This window comes from Eptatretus burgeri, chromosome 3, assembly GCF_056783735.1.
Source record: "Eptatretus burgeri isolate ZD-2024b chromosome 3, Ebu_testis_v1, whole genome shotgun sequence".
Classification (NCBI taxonomy): domain Eukaryota; kingdom Metazoa; phylum Chordata; class Myxini; order Myxiniformes; family Myxinidae; genus Eptatretus; species Eptatretus burgeri.
In genome coordinates this window covers 77,469,883-77,488,576 of record NC_140963.1, presented here as the reverse complement: position 1 = coordinate 77,488,576, position 18,694 = coordinate 77,469,883, and the positions used below count along the sequence as shown (strand labels likewise).

The 18,694-nt window shown below is 44.2% G+C and overlaps 1 protein-coding gene across 1 annotated transcript in view; it reads right to left on the bottom strand.

The window, feature by feature from the left end:
* The window catches only part of LOC147030239 (uncharacterized), a 150,325-nt gene extending 141,304 nt beyond the window's left edge, over positions 1–9,021 (bottom strand). The window contains exon 1 of the mRNA XM_085874099.1: positions 7,890–9,021. The gene's annotated coding sequence lies outside the window, so the exon portion shown is untranslated. The remainder of the gene's footprint in view (positions 1–7,889) is intronic.
* Between the last annotated feature and the right edge of the window lie 9,673 nt (positions 9,022–18,694).

The following is an 18,694-nucleotide window of genomic DNA, read 5'->3' as shown; positions in this document are numbered from 1 at the left end:
AAAAACAGTTTCCTTCTTGCCTGATTGCTCTGTTTGGTTGGGTTGACCTGATATAGGTTGCATCTGGGTGGTACGATACAGCTTCCAATCTTAATGATGGATTTCACCGTACTGAAAGGGATAATGAGTGATGGTAAAATCTTCTTATAACCCTCTCCTGAATGGTGCTTCTCTGCCACTTTATGTCTGACGTCTTTGGAAGGCACCATTGTATTCATGTTTGCGTTGTTGGTTGACCAAGTGAGATGCACCTTAAAACTCCTTCGATAAATGTGTAAGCATAATTTTTAAATTAAACCAATGATTGCACACAGGTGAGACGTATTAAACAAATCATTTGCTCCTGAAGTGATTTTGGGGTAAACAGTGAAGTGCTTGAATACTTATGCAACTGAGAATCATCTGATTTTCTCTGTTAATCGTACTTATTCAAATTTTATCTGCAATTTTTTTTGCTTCAACACTGTGGAGTGGTTTGTGAAGATACAATATATTAGGTTTGATTTGAAAGCATAATGAAATAAGCTCAGGTGGCATCAAGATGTGAAAACTATGGAGGGGGTGGGGTGAATTATATTGCAGGCCACTGTGTACACAATATATCCTTTGAACCAAGTGCAATATCCATAAATTGCCTCAAATCGCCAATATATCACAAGTAAAATAAATAAATTGTTGCGAGGAAAATAAAAACAAACCAAGACTATATGGTGGAGACAATGGGGCCGTGGAGGCAACATGATTGGGCTATTTTTCCATCATAAATCTGCAGTCTCAGGGTAACGAATGCAAATGATGGCAATCAACATCTGTGGAGGGACACCCAGCAATAGTGCATATTTAATGACCAGGGTAAAAAAAAGAAAAGCTTAACGACCACCGGTTTGCAAAGTAGATAAATGGATAAACGCCAACATAGGGGGAAGGATAAAACTTTCACACAACCACGTCCTCACCCCTTCTCCTCCTTCTTGGGTTTTCAGTGGTGGTGCAGTAATGTGGCAGCAAAACCAAACTTCGTGAGGGGCCTTGCAAAAGAGTTTTAACCAGGATTTTTCCCAATTAAGTGTTTGGCCTATGCCTCACTTAAGAGACCAGAAAACAAATAAAGCAGGAAACAGTGAAGTTTTCTAAACAGGAGCAAAAAACGTGGTTTAATGGTGGTAGAGAGGAAGAACTGAGTGTAATTGAGTCACCAATCGCCTGTTGTAATTATTAAAATATCACAATTATCTATTCACGACAGTGTGGAAGGCTGGAAAGTCCTGCAAAGTGTGCAACGCATTCTGATATTAATTCTCAATACTGAGGTTAAACCTTAAATGAAATGATAAAAACTGAATTTGATGAAATCAAAATGACTCTGCAAATTCGAAAATAGCTATTTACAATTGAATCACACTCTATAATAGTGCGGTTTAACATGGAGTCACAATCTATGACAGTGTGGTTTAACATTGAGTCACATTCTATTATAGTGTGGTTTAACATTGAGTCACATTCTATTATAGTGTGGTTTAACATTGAGTCACATTCTATCTTCGTGTGGTTTAACATTGAGTCTTCTTCTATGATAGTCTTAATCTATGATAGTCTTATGATAGTCTTAATCTATGATAGTCTTCTTCTTCTTCTTTCGGCTGCTCCCGTTAGGGGTCACCACAGCGGATCATCCGTATGATCCGCATAGTGATTTGGCACATGTTTTACGCCGGATGCCCTTCCTGACACAACCCTGGTCGCCTCTTATGACACAGGGATATGGTACACCTATTTTAACCAGGGTATACACCGGCCCAGTACACTGGTACTCATTTCGCCGACCTCGGAAGGATGACAGGCTGAGTCAACCCCCTGGTGTATTAATTCAGTGGCCCAACAGGGCTTGAACTCAGGACCTTTTGGATCCCAAGCCTGAGTCAGAATCTATGATAGTGTGGTTTAATATTGAGTCACAATCTATGATAGTGTGGTTTAACATTGAGTCGCACTCTATTATAGTGTGGTTTAACATTGAGTCACATTCTATTGTTGTGTGGTTTAACATTGAGTCACATTTGATTATAGTGTGGTTTAACATGGAATCACAAACTATAATAGTGAAGTTTAACATTGAGTCACATTCTATTATAGTGCGGTTCAACATTGAATCACAAACTATAATAGTGAAGTTTAACATTGTGTCACACTCTATAATAGTGTGGTTTAACATTGAGTCACAATCTATTATAGTGTGGTTTATCATTGATTCACACTCCATTATAGTATGGTTTAACATTGAGTCACATTCTATTATAGTGTGGTTTAACATTGAGTCACATTCTATAATAGTGTGGTTTAACATTGAGTCACATTCTATTATAGTGTGGTTTAACATTGAGTCACATTCTATTATAGTGTGGTTTAACATTGAGTCACATTCTATTATAGTGTGGTTTAACATTGAGTCACATTCCATGATCGTGTGGTTTAACATTGAGTCACATTCTATTATAGTGTGGTTTAACATCGAGTCACATTCTATGATAGTGTGGTTTAACATTGAGTCACATTCTATGATAGTGTGGTTTAACATCGAGTCACATTCTATTATAGTGTGGTTTAACATTGAGTCACATTCTATGATAGTGTGGTTTAACATTGAGAGACATTCTATGATAGTGTGGTTTACCATTGAGTCACATTCTATTATAGTGTGGTTTAACATTGAGTCACATTCTATTATAGTGTGGTTTAACATTGAGTCACATTCTATAATCGTGTGATTTAACTCCGAGTCACATTATATTATAGTGTGGTTTAACATTGAGTCACATTCTATAATCGTGTGGTTTAACATTGAGTCACATTCTATTATAGTGTGGTTTAACATTGAGTCACATTCTATTATCGTGTGGTTTAACATTGAGTCACATTCTATTATAGTGTGGTTTAACATTGAGTCACATTCTATTATCGTGTGGTTTAACATTGAGTCACATTCTATTATAGTGTGGTTTAACATTGAGTCACATTCTATAATAGTGTGGTTTAACATTGAGTCACATTCTATTATAGTGTGGTTTAACATTGAGTCACATTCTATTATAGTGTGGTTTACCATTGAGTCACACATTCTATAATCGTGTGGTTTAACATTGAGTCACATTCTATTATAGTGTGGTTTAACATTGAGTCACATTCTATTATAGTGTGGTTTAACATTGAGTCACATTCTATTATAGTGTGGTTTAACATTGAGTCACATTCTATAATCGTGTGGTTTAACATTGAGTCACATTCTATTATAGTGTGGTTTAACATTGAGTCACATTCTATTATCGTGTGGTTTAACATTGAGTCACATTCTATTATAGTGTGGTTTAACATTGAGTCACATTCTATAATAGTGTGGTTTAACATTGAGTCACATTCTATTATAGTGTGGTTTAACATTGAGTCACATTCTATTATAGTGTGGTTTAACATGGAGTCACACTCTATTATAGTGTGGTTTAACATTGAGTCACATTCTATTATAGTGTGGTTTACAATTGACACTCTATAATGAGTATAATTAAAATTGAGTCTCTAACTTCTATGCACTCTTGAACCGCTGGACAGAATGATTTGAAAACTGGTAGTTGTACTGAGGTTGTGCCTGGAAGGGTTTTCAGTTATAAAAAAAAAATTGTTATCGTCCCGGGGGTTGAACGTTGGAGGAGAACCCCAATTCTCTATGTAAATATGTATCACATAGCACCGCTCCTGGTGGGAAGGGGTATTATAAGTCAAACGATTATAATGCCATTATCGAGTTGTCCAGTTCCATCGAGTCCTGTCTGACTTCTGGTGACATTCATGATCAGATTTCTCCAAAACCTGGTGTTGGCTCAGTGGTTAGGGTGGTGGCTTGGGATCCGAGGGTCCTGAGTTCAAGCCCCGTCGGCCTCTGAATTAATACACCAGGGGGTTGACTCAGCCTGTCATCCTTCCGAGGTCGGCGAAATGAGTACCAGTTCCAGTGTGTGTACTGGTAGAGCGACACTACATCAGCGACACAATCGCGCTTCAAGAAATGATAGCTACCCTGGCAGCTAAGCTGCCATACGACCACCACCAGATTTCTCCAAACTTCCCAACTCTGTATTGCTTCCAGATGATCTGAGATAGCTTCGTTGCAGCCTTTGCCCGATCCATCCAGTGCACACAAGGTCTACCTCTACCTCTTCCTCCCTCAATGATACCCAGCATGGTTGACTTTTCCAGACTCGTTTTGTGCACGTGTGTGTCCAAAATTTGACAGTTTACGTTTTAGCGTAAGTGCTTCTAATGTGGTCTCATATCTTAAAGCACTGATTTGTTTGTTCCTCTTGTAGTCCATGGAAGTTTTACCATTCCTCTCCAACACCACATTTCAAAACTATCAATCTTCTTACTTCCTTTCTTTTTCACAGTCCATAACTCACATACATACAAAGCAACTGGAAATACCAGAGCATTCACCATCTTCCTCTTGGTTTGTGTTGTCACACACCTATGTCTTTCCAGATCTTTGTCAATCCTGACATTACTGTTCTCCCCAACACCAACTATCTATTAATGTATCCTCCAAATTCTCCACTCACTTCAATCTTAGAACCCAGGAAGATGAACCATCGAGATCATAAAAGTGGAGAGAGTTCTTTTCTCATGGTTTTAACATGCAATGGAAATGGTTTGTTCACAATCGATCGCAATTGTGTATTAACATTACATCGGAATGATATGTGCGTCATTGTCATAATTTTCTACTTCCATGCATTATTTCTACCCTCCTCACCCTCAAATTGCCATCATTCAGCAAGGTATACAAAATCGTAGGAAAATGTAGCTTCAGCCAGGCTTTGTTACATTCAAGCACATCTCACATAAACACACATGCCTTAAAGCAACATCACACTTTCAGACATTTCAAACAGCACTGGGTACTCATGGCAGCACTTAAAGTCGTTTCATTTCTAAATTGTACAGGTCTGTAAGTTATGGAGAAGGATATATTAAGGAGATAAGCTGCTGAATAAATAATTACAAGTCTCTTCACTGGCAAGTGATAGGAGCTGCCATGGATGATTCTATATTACATTGATGCCATGGAAGGCTGTCTCCTTATGGCTTGTCGAAAGCATCGACAGGGTGCCCATTCTTTGATTGTGGCACACGTCCCTTCTGAGGTCTTTGCATGTTCAGAGAAAGAAACATTATATGAGCAATTGGAGTGTCTTGTTGCATCAGTCTCCCCCCATGACCAACTTTTGATTCTAGGTGACCTGAACACATCCTCTGACACAGATCGTACAGAATTTGAAAGTGTCATCAGGAATTGTGGATCAGGCTATATCTGACGAACCACTCTCTTCATATGATGTCTCTCTGCTTCTCCCATATAACATATCTGTTTTGGGTTATTGGTTCAGAAGGGGACACACACAAATTCACCTGGATCTCAAATGATACACCCGTAAAGAACTGGATCACATTTTATCCCAAGATCGTTCAATTTTCAAATAATATCAGGTTTTTAGAGGTGCCAAAGCTCCGGAAAACACTGACCAGAGATTAGTCGGAGCTGATATCTGCCTACACTCTGTATACCATCGTCAAGTAAGACCTGGGCGACACTTGAACATGGAACCTGTGGTCCGTGACCCAGAACTCTCTACTCGATATAACATCTCCATGCAGAACGGCTTTGATGTTCTGGGCAAACTCAGAAGACATTGAGGGGTCCTGGCCTCTTCTTCGTGACATCTTCTCAACAGCATCCGAGACAGTCAGATATAGCTGGCCATGGAAATGACCCTGATTGTCAACCAATACCATGGCCATGATCGATATGAAGAGGCAAGCATGACTTCAAGGAAACATCCCAGAAAGAAGATGCCTGAGAGGGGTATATCTGGAGAAGGATAGGAAAGACCTTGATTCTTGGTATGGGCACCTAGCCAATGAAGCTGAGGAAGGTGTCCATCAAAATGACCTCAGACCTGCCTTTCAGTCAATCCAGCGCATGCATACTGGTCAGAATTCAAATAAAGAGACAAACAGCATTCCAATCATGAAGGTAAGTGGGATACCTGTCCATACCAATGAGGAAACCATCAACTGCTGGAAAGATCATTTTGTGCAGGCTCTTAACTTCCCCTCTGCTTCACATTGCCCTGACCTGGAGGAAGAGGTCCCCATAGCTGCCGTTGATGTCACCATGTGTGTGGATCCTCCATCCCTGTCTGAAGTCCATCGTGCAGTGAGGAAACTCAAAAATGGTCAAGCCACTGGGTGCAACACCACTGCAGAACTGTTGAAATGTGCTGAGATTCTGATCTGTGATTTATTAGATTGCCTTTTCATAAATGTCTGGAATTTGGGACATGTTCCAGGAGAGTACCTCCATGTACCTCCGTCATTCGCGAGATTACAAAACATTCGACAAGCTACTGCATTGCTTGATCATTGTGTGGCCATTGGAAACTCAAGGGTGGGCTGTTATGATGTTTGTTTCTTCCCCTTCACTGATAAACTCTGGAACTCTTTACCTTCTCATGTCTTTCCAAACACTGATGATGACCTTCCCTTTTTCAAAAAGCAGAATTTTTTACTTCTTCAAAAACTCTGACTATTCTCTTTCTTCACTTTTTTTTTATCTCTGCCGTTCTTTGATTTAAGGCCTGGCCTCGATGGGAACTACATAGTCCATGACTGGAACCTACGACATGAAAAAGAGTGGAGGATTGGCATAATAATCTCCATCTGCAAAAGCAAAGGCCTCCACTTTAACTGAAGTAGCTATCACCTGACTTTTCTGACTTCTCAGAAGGTGATGAGTGGAGGTGCTGACTTTTCAAATGGAACGTTCAAATTTGGGAATATTTCTATTCAAGCATTTGAACAAGCTCCGTCATGGTAGCCGAATCAATATCAACTAGAACGGGGACTCAGTAGAGCGCATACCTTCGCCAACGCTACATTTTGCCCCCCCCCCAGAAACCGTTGATTGTGAGGGTATTTAATGCCATACCACATCTGCCATCTCATATGTGTTATGATGGCTTAAAAACATTAAATTTCTTGTGTCATATCGTATATCACAAGATTGGGCATTGAATTCACAACATTTTGGCATTGGTTGCATGCAAATCGACCGCACTATGGCAAAATGACGATTTTGACCTTTTCATGACCTCGACCTTGACCTATGTACTCTTAATTTTGTAATTGGTATTGGAGTGTGGGGAACAGAACAGTCAACATTTTGGTGTTGGTTTCATGCAAATCGGATAAGAATTGACCGTGTTATGACTAAAACCGCACATTTTGCAATGTCGTGACCCCCCCCTGACCTTTGACTCCCAACCGCTAATAAGGGTTATTAGGTCATTGTGTCATGTCACATATCACAAGATGGGGCATTGAATTCTGAACATTTTGGCATTAGTTGCATGCAAATTGGAGACAAATTGACCGCGCTATGGTAAAAAGACGATTTTGACCTTTTCATGACCTTGACCTTGACCTTTGACCCGATCGCTCCCAAAATCTAATCAAATGGTCCTCGGATAATAACCAATCATCCCACCAAATTTGCTGCGATTCAGTTCAATACTTTTGGAGTTATGCGAATAACAAACAAACAAACAAACAAACACACATATTCACAAATAAATAAATAAATAAATACACAGCGATCAAAACATAACCTTTGCAACAAAGTTTGCGAAGGTAATTAATAGCATAATTTGAGCAATTTAATCGGATAAGTTGGAACAATTATTCATGCATCAACTGCTTACGCTGTGTACAACTAATGACATTATCATGGCGTTTTAACCATCAAAGGAAGACGCAATGCCATCGAGAGGGATCTCACGAACCTTCGTGCAGGTGTGTAGGTGTGCTGGTGATGGGCTGAGTCACGTGCCACGTGTCCGGTCCACGCACGCCCTTGTTAATGATTAACCACGAAGGTGATGTCTCAGGCTTCCCCCCTTCCTCACGAGACCCCCATAGACCCTTGGGCCAAAGTACTGTTCGCACTTCGCAGCCTCTCTCTCCCTAATGACTTTCAGGCCTGCTTTCCGGCTCTCCTTTACGGAAGGGTCAACACAAATGCGCAGCTTCTTTACGAGATACTTTTCACCGTATGGCAGGCAACCCCAACCACCGTGACAGCACCAAGTCCATGCTACTGAAGAAACCACGTGTTTTTGCCAACACAATGCAAGTCTGATCGGCAAAGTGCTTGGAGATTGAAACCCACTTTTTGTGGCCCTTGACCCACCTGGTATTAATCACAGCTTGCCACTGGGTCACCCAAACAAAAGCTGGCGTGTGTGATAAATGGTCTCTGTTAAACACTCCCACCGAGACCACTGTACCGTCGAGCTGGATTGGTCTACCATACGGTGTGCTAGGCGTATCCCAGTGCAGAGAGATGAGGGTTGAGGGGGAACTGCGGATGAGAAGCTGCGTGCTCATTAGAGTGAGGAGTTGGGGGGTGAACAAACTTTAGAGGAAGAAGCATGTTTGAAATACCTGAACCCTAGAACTTATTGAAAAGAAAAAAAAATAACTCCTTATCCCTCAAAACCTGCCAAACACGCCGAAGGTGATTACATCCCAGTGAGGATTCCTTACACTCCTCCAGAATGCCACGCTCACAAATTCTTGGGAAAACAACCAACATCTAAAATCACTCATTCTTGAGAGAGATCTTTCCCTCCATTGACTCCGTCAAACAGTCGACAGACCACCTGAACAGAGGTGGTTGTTTTAATTAAACTTCTGTCGGTGAAGCAACAGTTTCAGTGACCTCTTTACTCAACGTAGGACGTGGCGACGTCCACAACTCGGCCATCATCATTAAGTCCATTAATGTTTTCCGAGCATTCCTCCATTTGTAGTGCACAAGTTCCTTCTGAAGACAAGGAAGGAAATGTTAAAGGATTTTCCCTCTCTTCCTACCACTTGTATCAAAGCAAAAGCGATGCCGCCAGCCATACTCGGGTCGACTTTGAGGGATCTTCTGGAGGAGACCTCCATCAAGACCACCTGAAGTTTTGTTCGCTGTGAGCCTCATGCCGACTCCTTCCCACCCTCCCCCCCCCCCCCCACGCGCAATACACTGATCCACCGTTCTCCAAGTCTGGCAGTTCAACCAAGCGGTGGCCTTTTTCATACGGAGAGAAAAATATTGCCTTTGGGTCAGAGGTTAACTTCAACGGGTGAGAAGGTCAGGGCCTTCTTCTTCCTGCAAGTCTTTGAGGCTGCGAGGAAAAACGCGCTTGCCTCCCGTGATGGATGGCCTGGGCTGACGTAAGACAGCAAACCAGCTGTGCACACCTGGACATTTCCCGTCATGATCTCTGGTCCAAGCACGGAAAATGGACCGAAACAACAAAGGGGAGGAGTCACTGGGGAGAAGCCAAATGGGGCACACCAGACCAGACGAGACAATCAAGGTATCTATAATCATAAGTGTGTGCGCGTGTGTGTGTGTGTGTGTGTGTGTGTGTGTGTGTGTGTGTGTGTGTGTGTGTGTGTGTGTGTGTGTGTGTGTGTGTGTGTGTGTGTGTGTGTGTCCTCCATAGCTCCAAAACTATGAAACGTCACAACCTGAAACTTTGCATGCATACTAAGGGAACTACAAGGGAGTGCTTGGGTGAAAATTGGGTGCTTGGGTTAATTACAACCCTTTTGAAGACAATAAACGACCTTATTTAATTACTAGCAATGGGGGAGAGAGAGGAGGGAAGGGAGGGGAGAAGATGGAGGAAAGGGAGGGAGGGGAGAGGACGAAAGGAGGCGAAGCTAGGAATGGGGGAAGAGCGAGGAAAGGGGGGGGGGAGGTGGGGAGAGCAACGCCTCACCAAACGTTGCTATACAATGCTGGAGGGAGGGGTGTGAGGAGAGGGTGTGAGAGAGAGAGAGAGAGAGAGAGAGAGAGAGAGAGAGAGAGAGAGAGAGAGAGAGAGAGAGAGAGAGAGAGAGAGAGAGAGAGAGAGAGAGAGAGAGAGAGAGAGAGAGAGAGAGACAGACAGACAGTGATAGACAGAGAGGAAGGAGGGGGGGGTGGAAGAAAAAAAAAAGACAGAAAGGTGAGAAGTGGAGGTGGCGTTAGCAAAAGAGAATGATATGTTATGCTTAATGACCAACCACACAAAAAAAACTCATGGCAGAAGAGCTGTATGCACAACGACACAACAGTTTGTAAAGTTAACCACTAGCACATCTGCACAGAGTTTGATGTCGCAGTTCCAGAAAATTTGTGGGAACATGAACCAAAAGCAATCACTGAAAACATGAAGTACCTCATGATTCAATCAAGTGTGAATGTCGAAAACAAAGCTTTACGACCAGATATCATACTTACTGTAGGTTACAAAAAAAGAAGAAGGCATTGCTGAATGGGGTGTTAATACCAGTGATTTTGGACTAAACAATGCAGAAATCAAGAAAATGACCAAACACCAAGACCTCAAGAATGAAGTGAAAATATCCTGGAAACTGAAGAATGCCAAAGTTGTACCAGTGATAGCTGGACCTGCAGGAATGATGACAAAGAACCTCGCAGAGATATTAAAAACCATTCTTAGGAATAATATCACAAACAAACTACAGTTAGAAGCTATCCGGGGCTCAGCGACGATCCTGAAGAGAGCCCTCGGCACAAAACTTCACAGCTTGGTCCATGAATCGTAACCCCTTACTGAAATAAAGGTGGATACTTTGAGCCCACCCTGGGAGGACTCCATTCCACATTCTGAAACCCGCATATGAAGATACCAATCAACAACACACACACACACACACACACACACACACACACACACACACACACACACACACACACACACACACACACACACACACACACACACACACACACACACACACACACACACACACACACACTTTGAGACCTGGAGTGGGAGCAGTTAAAACCCATGCTATCTACCTGGCAAAGGTCTGCCTGCATGCATGCATGTATGCTCGAACATGCAGCGACCTTTGCACCCCTCAGGTAAGCTCACTACAAATTTGATTCGTACATGCTACAGTCAGTCCCCTCAACAGAGGAGGAGATGTGGGGAAGCAGGGAGAGGGGTGAGAGAGGGAGAGGGGGGAGAGGGGGAGAGAGGGAGATGGGTGAGAGAGGGAGATGGGTGAGAGAGGGAGAAGGGTGAGAGAGGGAGAAGGGTGAGAGAGGGAGAAGGGTGAGAGAGGGAGAAGGGTGAGAGAGGAAGAAGGGTGAGAGAGGGAGAAGGGTGAGAGAGGGAGAAGGGTGAGAGAGGGAGAGGGGTGAGAGAAGGAGAGGGGTGATAGAGGGAGAGGGGTGAGAGAGGGAGAGGGGTGAGAGAGGGAGAGGGTGTGAGAGAGGGAGAGGGGTGAGAGACGGAGAAGGGTGAGAGAGGGAGAAGGGTGAGAGAGGGAGAGGGGTGGGAGAGGGAGTGGGGTGGGAGAGGGAGTGGGGTGGGAGAGGGGAGGGTTGAGAGAGGGGAGGGTTGAGAGAGGGGAGGGTTGAGAGAGAGGGAAGGAGGGAGAGAGAGGAGAGAGGGGAGGGGAGGGGGAGAGGGGACTGGGAGAGGGGAGGGAGAGGTAAGGGGGGAGAGAGAGGTGTGGGATTCCGGCAGATGTGACGCCCAGTTTAACGTCCATACGAGAGACGGCACACACATTGATGAATGACCCTGCCTGTGAAACACCAGGATGACTGTCTATAGTTGGGTTGGGATTCGAATCCAGGCTACACATTTTGGAGTGAGCATACATACCTCTCAGCTTTCCTGCCATGATGTGGCGATTCATTACTTCATAACAACTGAAAACATTTTTTACTAATTGTGATCAGGCAATTTATTTTGCCTTCCTACCTCTGGTATCAAACCGCGGTATTGCCATTGAAGCTTCAAGAATGCGCACCAAGTGGCTTCACCAAGCATGCCACCAAACTAATGAAGAAACTTTCAAAAATGAAACGTTTAATTTTTATTTGTATTCATGAATACCAAAGTGATGGGTCATGTAATGGAAGATCGTACAAAAAGGGGAAATGTGTAAAATAAAATTTCACATTTTCAGTGAACCAGGAACTGCCTGTTGCACCTCAGAACAACACGTGGCCAATGCAGCAAGTGGCCCTAACGACTTTTGTTCAAGTCGATCGATATAAAGAATTCAGTGACGGTGCCAATATTGTAGAGCACTCATCAAGTGGCTTCAGCACTCAAGGAGGAACTCCGATGAAACGGTTGATAAGGAATGGCTAGCTTGGCAAGCAATGATCCATCATATGAAACACCTCCCAGATGCCCAAGCAATGTCCCAATTACACAAACGGATGCTTTTTGAGGAGTCAGAACTGCTGCTAAGTTCAATTCTGGAGCTTAAAGTTCAAGAGATTCTCGAGGTTATGGCATGTGCAAAAACGCAACAAAGCCACGAACACTGGCGTCTCCAGGCGTTTATAGCATTGCAATGTCCCCAGCGATTCATAGCTATGATGAACAGGCATTTGATAATGAGTGAGGAAAGTGAAGAAAAAATAAATAAATAATGGTTAAAAAAACTCATTGTGGCCTGTTCCAAGTCAAGGAATGGTTGAGAAGGCCAAAAAACATGGCAGCTTCAGACCCCAGCGAGGTCACTTAGGATACGCCTGAAGACTCCAGACAGTGAGGTGGCTGAGGATCGCCTGATGAAGGATATTGTCGTGGCCATGGCGGTTACGTTAATCCCCCCCCCCCAATCTAATTGTCGTGGACAGGTGGTTAACACTGACCAGGCCAGATTGCCAAGCAGCTATCCTTAGAGGCGAACATGTGATCCTTGGAGATGATGGCGCGTGTGGGAGGGGAAGGGTGGCAAAGACAGAGCAGCTGGATGCACAGCACAAGGGGTTTATACTCGAACTCACTACAAATAGACAACACCAGCAACTTAAAATAAACATGGGAATTTAATGGCATTAAGTCAAATATTTACAATTACAATAATTCAAAGTGTAATCATCATAAAACACGAGGAAAATTGAAGCCTATAATCAAGGCGCCTCTACACACCGACTTTAATACAGAAAAGGGGAAAATGGAAAAAAGAAAATCCTCCCTTTATTCTGGCACTTAGCTTTATCCAGAGATGGTCTTTATTGCACTTTGGGGTCGAGGCACTTCGTCCTGCGTGGGAAGATGCGCCCAAAATGGCGACGAGCCGCTCTCTGCGCAGGAAACACACATGGGGTAATTTGTGAGGCTGTATTGAACACCAGGACTCACCAATCGCCATGCAGCTTCTTCTCATGAACGAAATGCCAAATTTTCCTCTCTGACACGAGGTCTGCCCACAACGATCACCCACCTTCCTCCTTGAATATACAACGAGACGATCCCCGAGGACCCGTGATAAGGCCATGAGGCGAGCTCTTCGTCCCTCCTCAGAAACGCACACACTTCACGGCTCAGCTGAACAGTCAATGACTAGTGTCTTGCCCAGCATGCAGGCAAATTTACAGCAAGACACGAGAATCGCACAGCCATTTTGTCGTGCCGAGAGTAGAACAAAAACGAGATCCTCAGTCTCAGCCACGTTCCTCTCACAGCTACTCTGTCCTCTAACAACTGTCCGCTCTTCGAACCTCACTCTTCTTCTACCGGCTGTCTGATGTCACGCCAATTCATCGTTCACTCCGGGGGGCATGGCCTTCTTGCCTGCTTGGATGTGCAGCTCAGTTGTAGTTGTTTTAAGGACATGATCCCACTTTATCGCCATTCTTAAAATACAAAAACATAGGGAAAAGGTCACGGAGGCAATTACATACTGGGAGAAATTGGCCTTAATCCCTATCTAATTAACACAGCACCACCCCCCATGTGGTGACAAGCAACACTTAAGCTCACAGTTTCCCTACTTAATTTGCAATGAGATATCTCCGACACATCCACGGACCAAGCAACTCGACACAATCCTAACTTTCCTTTGAAATTCCTCCATCTACCCCCACAACCAAAACAATATGATTAAATAAGGCCATTAATAATCTTCAAAAGGGGTGTTTTAATTAACCCAAACACCCAATTTTCACTCATGCACTTCCTTGGAGTTCTCTTAGTATGCATGCAAAGTTTCAGGCTGATGGATTTCATGGTTTTGGAGTTATGGAGGAGACACACACACATATATTTTTATTATGTTTGTTGACTTTCTCAATAAAACACCACGTTTAGTCACTGATGTGAAACTGGCAGATTTAGTGAAATTGAATGGTTATGATTTGAAGCCCGAAAAGATCCCAGTTTGTAAGATTAGGTCATAAAATACATTGGTCGGACTCAGGTTAAAAGCCTAATGCTAATACACCCCTCCTCTTGAATCCAGAATGGAGGGGCCTATGCTTCAGTTCATCAAGCTTATCAGAGCTGGGGGGTGGAGGGGGTTGTATGGGTGGCACTTGCACCTTGTAGAATGTGGAGGAACACGATAATCCTTGTAAAGTGTTGGGGATGTGGAGAATTCAGTTGGAATTGACAATGAGAATTAAACCAGTCAGGTTCACAAGTATATTGTTGCGGCCATGGGTACCGAGACACCAGCTTGTCACTCAGGGGGTTTAATGCCCGGTTGTCATCGGTAGAGCCGGACCTGGGGCCACTGCTCACAATTAACGTTGTGGTACAGTGGGTTGTTTTAGAACCACGAACGCCAGCCAGCTAACCACGAGTTCCAGTGTCCATCGTCTAATTATGCCGTTTAACTAGAGGTCACGTGGTTACCTGAGCGGGAAGCGCACCCTTGGCAAAGCACCAATATTATCTGATTAGATCTTAATTAGGGCGGCTGAGCGTTTTAACCGCTGGTGCGTGCCGACTATTTTTGGTCAAATCTGTGGTAATTACCTCCCAATCTATCTCGGTTCGAACAATGCTGGATCAATGGAAGCAAAGGACAAACGCGGACAGGTTGGAAATCGACAAATGATGCATTAATAATAAAATAAAGAAATAAAAAGAACTTTTTTTTCTGGCGTAAATAAATGAATTAATTTCAAAGCAAAATCAATCAAAATGCCAGGAAAGAGACAAAGAGCAGATGTTTATCGGGAGATGACGTACTTACAGCCAAACACAGACATGGACACCCAACAGATCACTCAGGGGGGAAGAATCGCCTCGCTCACCAGAAAGTAGTCGTCCGTGAAGTGAAAACACCCTGAAATGTGTACGTGCATGTCACGTTCGTCACCAGCACCCAGCCTTGCCATGCACCCTCTCGCAAACAGCCCCAAATGCCAGTCGACATCTGGAGGGCACCGAGACCGTCTGTCGTGGGTTTAGACCCTGGTATTGTTGGTGACCGACCCGTGCCTCACTTGTTGGCGGTGCTGCGCTCATCCACTTGCGTCCTTCTCCTCTTTTGCACGCTTCCACCCGCTTCTCAAGCTTACTTCTCGTTCTCTTTTCCCTCCCTGGCTTTCTTTCACCTCACTTTCTTTCGCCCCCGCTTTCCTCTCACAGAACGTACCTCCCGTTCATTTTATATCTCCGGGCCGTCTCCGCGGGTGCAGTCCGCCCCAAGCTCACCCCGCCCCACTTGCACACGGTTACCATGACGACCTGTGCGCTCTCAAAAAAGCAGGCGTTGGAGCTAGCGAAAGTGTTGCCGAGGAAGAATGAGGGCGGGCTTCAGAGCTCGCGAAAGAAATGTGTGTAAACGTGTCTGTCGTAAAGAAAAAAGCTTCCCATAAGAGAGGGGATCTATCCTTTCCCCTTCTCAACGCATCACATTTAAGATCCCATTAGACATGGGGATGGGCTAATCTGAACATGCATTTAAAGAAATAACTGTCTGAGGACCTGAATGTGTGGATGCATTCATCAGACCGGATTCTGAAAACGTAACAATATATATATATATATATATATATATATATATATATATATATATATATATATATATATATATATATATATATATATATATATATATATATATATATATATATATATATGAATTCGTGCCCGCCAGCGTGCGAACGGCCGCTTTCCACTAAAAGTAGCCGCTCGCCCACCGGACGCACAATTCAGCCGTGACCTTCTGGAGCAACGCCGGAACCCTGTCACGGGTGGGTCTTCAACCCCACCACGGCCGAGCCAATTTTCTACCCGCGTGGGTAGCCAACCAGGAGACCGTACCTCGGCGCAGGTCGGCTTGGACACGAACCGCCCAAGCGGTTCGTTCCGTTCTGCAGTGATAACCGAGCGGGTATTATCGCCCGACCTCGCCGGATCCGATTCTATTTAACGGGTATTTAAAACCCAACTAATCTTCCGAGATGCGATACGGCGTTCCAATGGGGGGAAAATGACACGACGAACGGGTAATTTACACATGCACATATACAGTCAATCATGCAGGTATGGAAGCAAATAAAGTGAAAGCACTACAACCGACTATAAGCAATTTATGTACAGCCACTTATACAGTTTTACTTCGCAAGTCATGGCGCCACAACATGCATTCGAAAGCAAAACCCCAAGAAAAAGACCACCCCCATAGACAGGGGGTCAGACTGGGCCCGTGGGCCTTTATGGCGTGGGACTTGGCAGACCGAACAAATCCCACGAGACCGTTGCAGGTTACCTGCACCCTCGTGGTGCGATGGTGGGCGAGCTCTCTCCGGCGCTCTCCACACGGATGCGCAGGCTTGCGCGACAGAGCTGCAAAGCGGCACCTCCTGTCCACGTCCTTCATGCCACGCCCGGACTCCGACAACTCGACCCGAACCACCGAACCCAAGACTCTTCGAAGACCAAGACGAAGAAGAAGAAGAAGCCCCACACACCAGCAAAAACCACCACGAAGAAGAAGACAAAACAAAGTCCCCGACGAAAAACACACACGAAGGAGAAGAAGGCCCCGAGCTGGTGTCCTGCGCGGCCTTATATCCCTCCCTTCCAACGCCTCGCCCCTCCCCTTTTATCGCTCCGCCCACCTTCCAGAGAGACTGCGAGAAGCTTCCAGAAAAGGGGCGTGCCCTCTCGCCCCCCCTCCCCGCGCGCCTCGCAGGGGCCGAGAGAATAATTCTTGGCACAGGTCCAGGGAGATTCATTCCCCCAAAATCAGGCCCCCACCTTTGACCTCTGGCTCAAATCGTACCTCCCCCACACCAAAGCGCAGGGAAAACAGGCGGGAGAATCAGGCGGGAGAATCAGGCGGAAAAATCCGCACGCCATCGATGTTCCTTTGTTTCCTTCACTTCTTCGAGACGGAGAGGGTTGTGATATGGTTGAAATGTGGTTGTTGTGGTTTGAGGCGATCATGGTTGGTGTTGATCGTGGTTGTTGTGGTTTGAGGCGATCGTGGTTGGTGTTGATCGTGGTTGGTGGTTGAAATGTGGTTGGTGATGGTGGCGTGGTTGGCGTTGTGGTTATTTGGGAGCGATGTTGGTTGTTGTAAAATAACGATAGGAAACGAAAAACACTATCTCAAAGGATCACAGCCCTGTGACATGAATAAATCCCATTAAACACGGACTTATCGATCTAACTGAACTACAGACCTTTATGGTGTTCTGCGAATTTCCACAGCCGTAACTATATATATATATATATATATATATATATATATATATATATATATATATATATATATATATATATGTACATCTTCTTCTTCTTCTTCTTTCAGCTGCTCCCGTTAGGGGTCGCCACAGCGGATCATCCGTCTGATCCGCATAGAGATTTGGCACATGTTTTACGCCGGATGCCCTTCCTGACGCAACCCTGGTTGCCTCTTACAACACAGGGATATGGTACACCTATTTTAACCGGGGTATACACCGGCCCAGTACACTGGTACTCATTTCGCCGACCTCGGAAGGATGACAGGCTGAGTCAACCCCCTGGTGTATTAATTCAGTGGCCCAACGGGGCTTGAACTCAGGACCTTTTGGATCCCAAGCCGCTGCCTTAACCACTGCGCCAACACCAGGCTTATATATATATATATATATATATATATATATATATATATATATATATATATATATATATATATATATATATATATATATATATATATATATATATATATATATATATCTCTCTCTCTCTCTCTCTCTCTCTCTCTCTCTCTCTCTCTCTCTCTCTCTCTCTCTCTCTCTCTCTCTCTCTCTCTCTCTCTCTCTCTCTCTCTCTCTGCGTGTCTCTGCGTGTCTCTGCGTGTCTCTGTGAGTTGGAGCCATGCTCGAAGCTGCCGGAGACAAGTAAAGCCAGAGAGGAGCTCTAGAGTCGCAGCATGCCGTGCAGGGCATGGGGTGCGAAGCAGTGATCCAGAGAGTAGAGGGGGAACCAAATATAGAGCGTGTTGGCTGCTGACAATTACCCAGTGGTAATCTCTTACAAACTTAGTTATCCTCCCCCTTATTATCAAACTTGGTTATCACAATTTCTGGCATAATTATTGCTGGCTTAAGAAATACATGGCCCCAAATCTGAGACGCATTTCCACACCATGGTTCGACTGAAAGGTAAAATATCACATTTGATGATAAAAATATGAGTAGGAAAAGGCTGATTAGAGTAAAAAAAGGCATTCTGTAACAGATGTTCAACATTCTGTAACAGGATGTCTCTCCCAAAGCTGACCTTTCCAAGGTCTAGAGATGCCAGCAATCCAAGCTGCC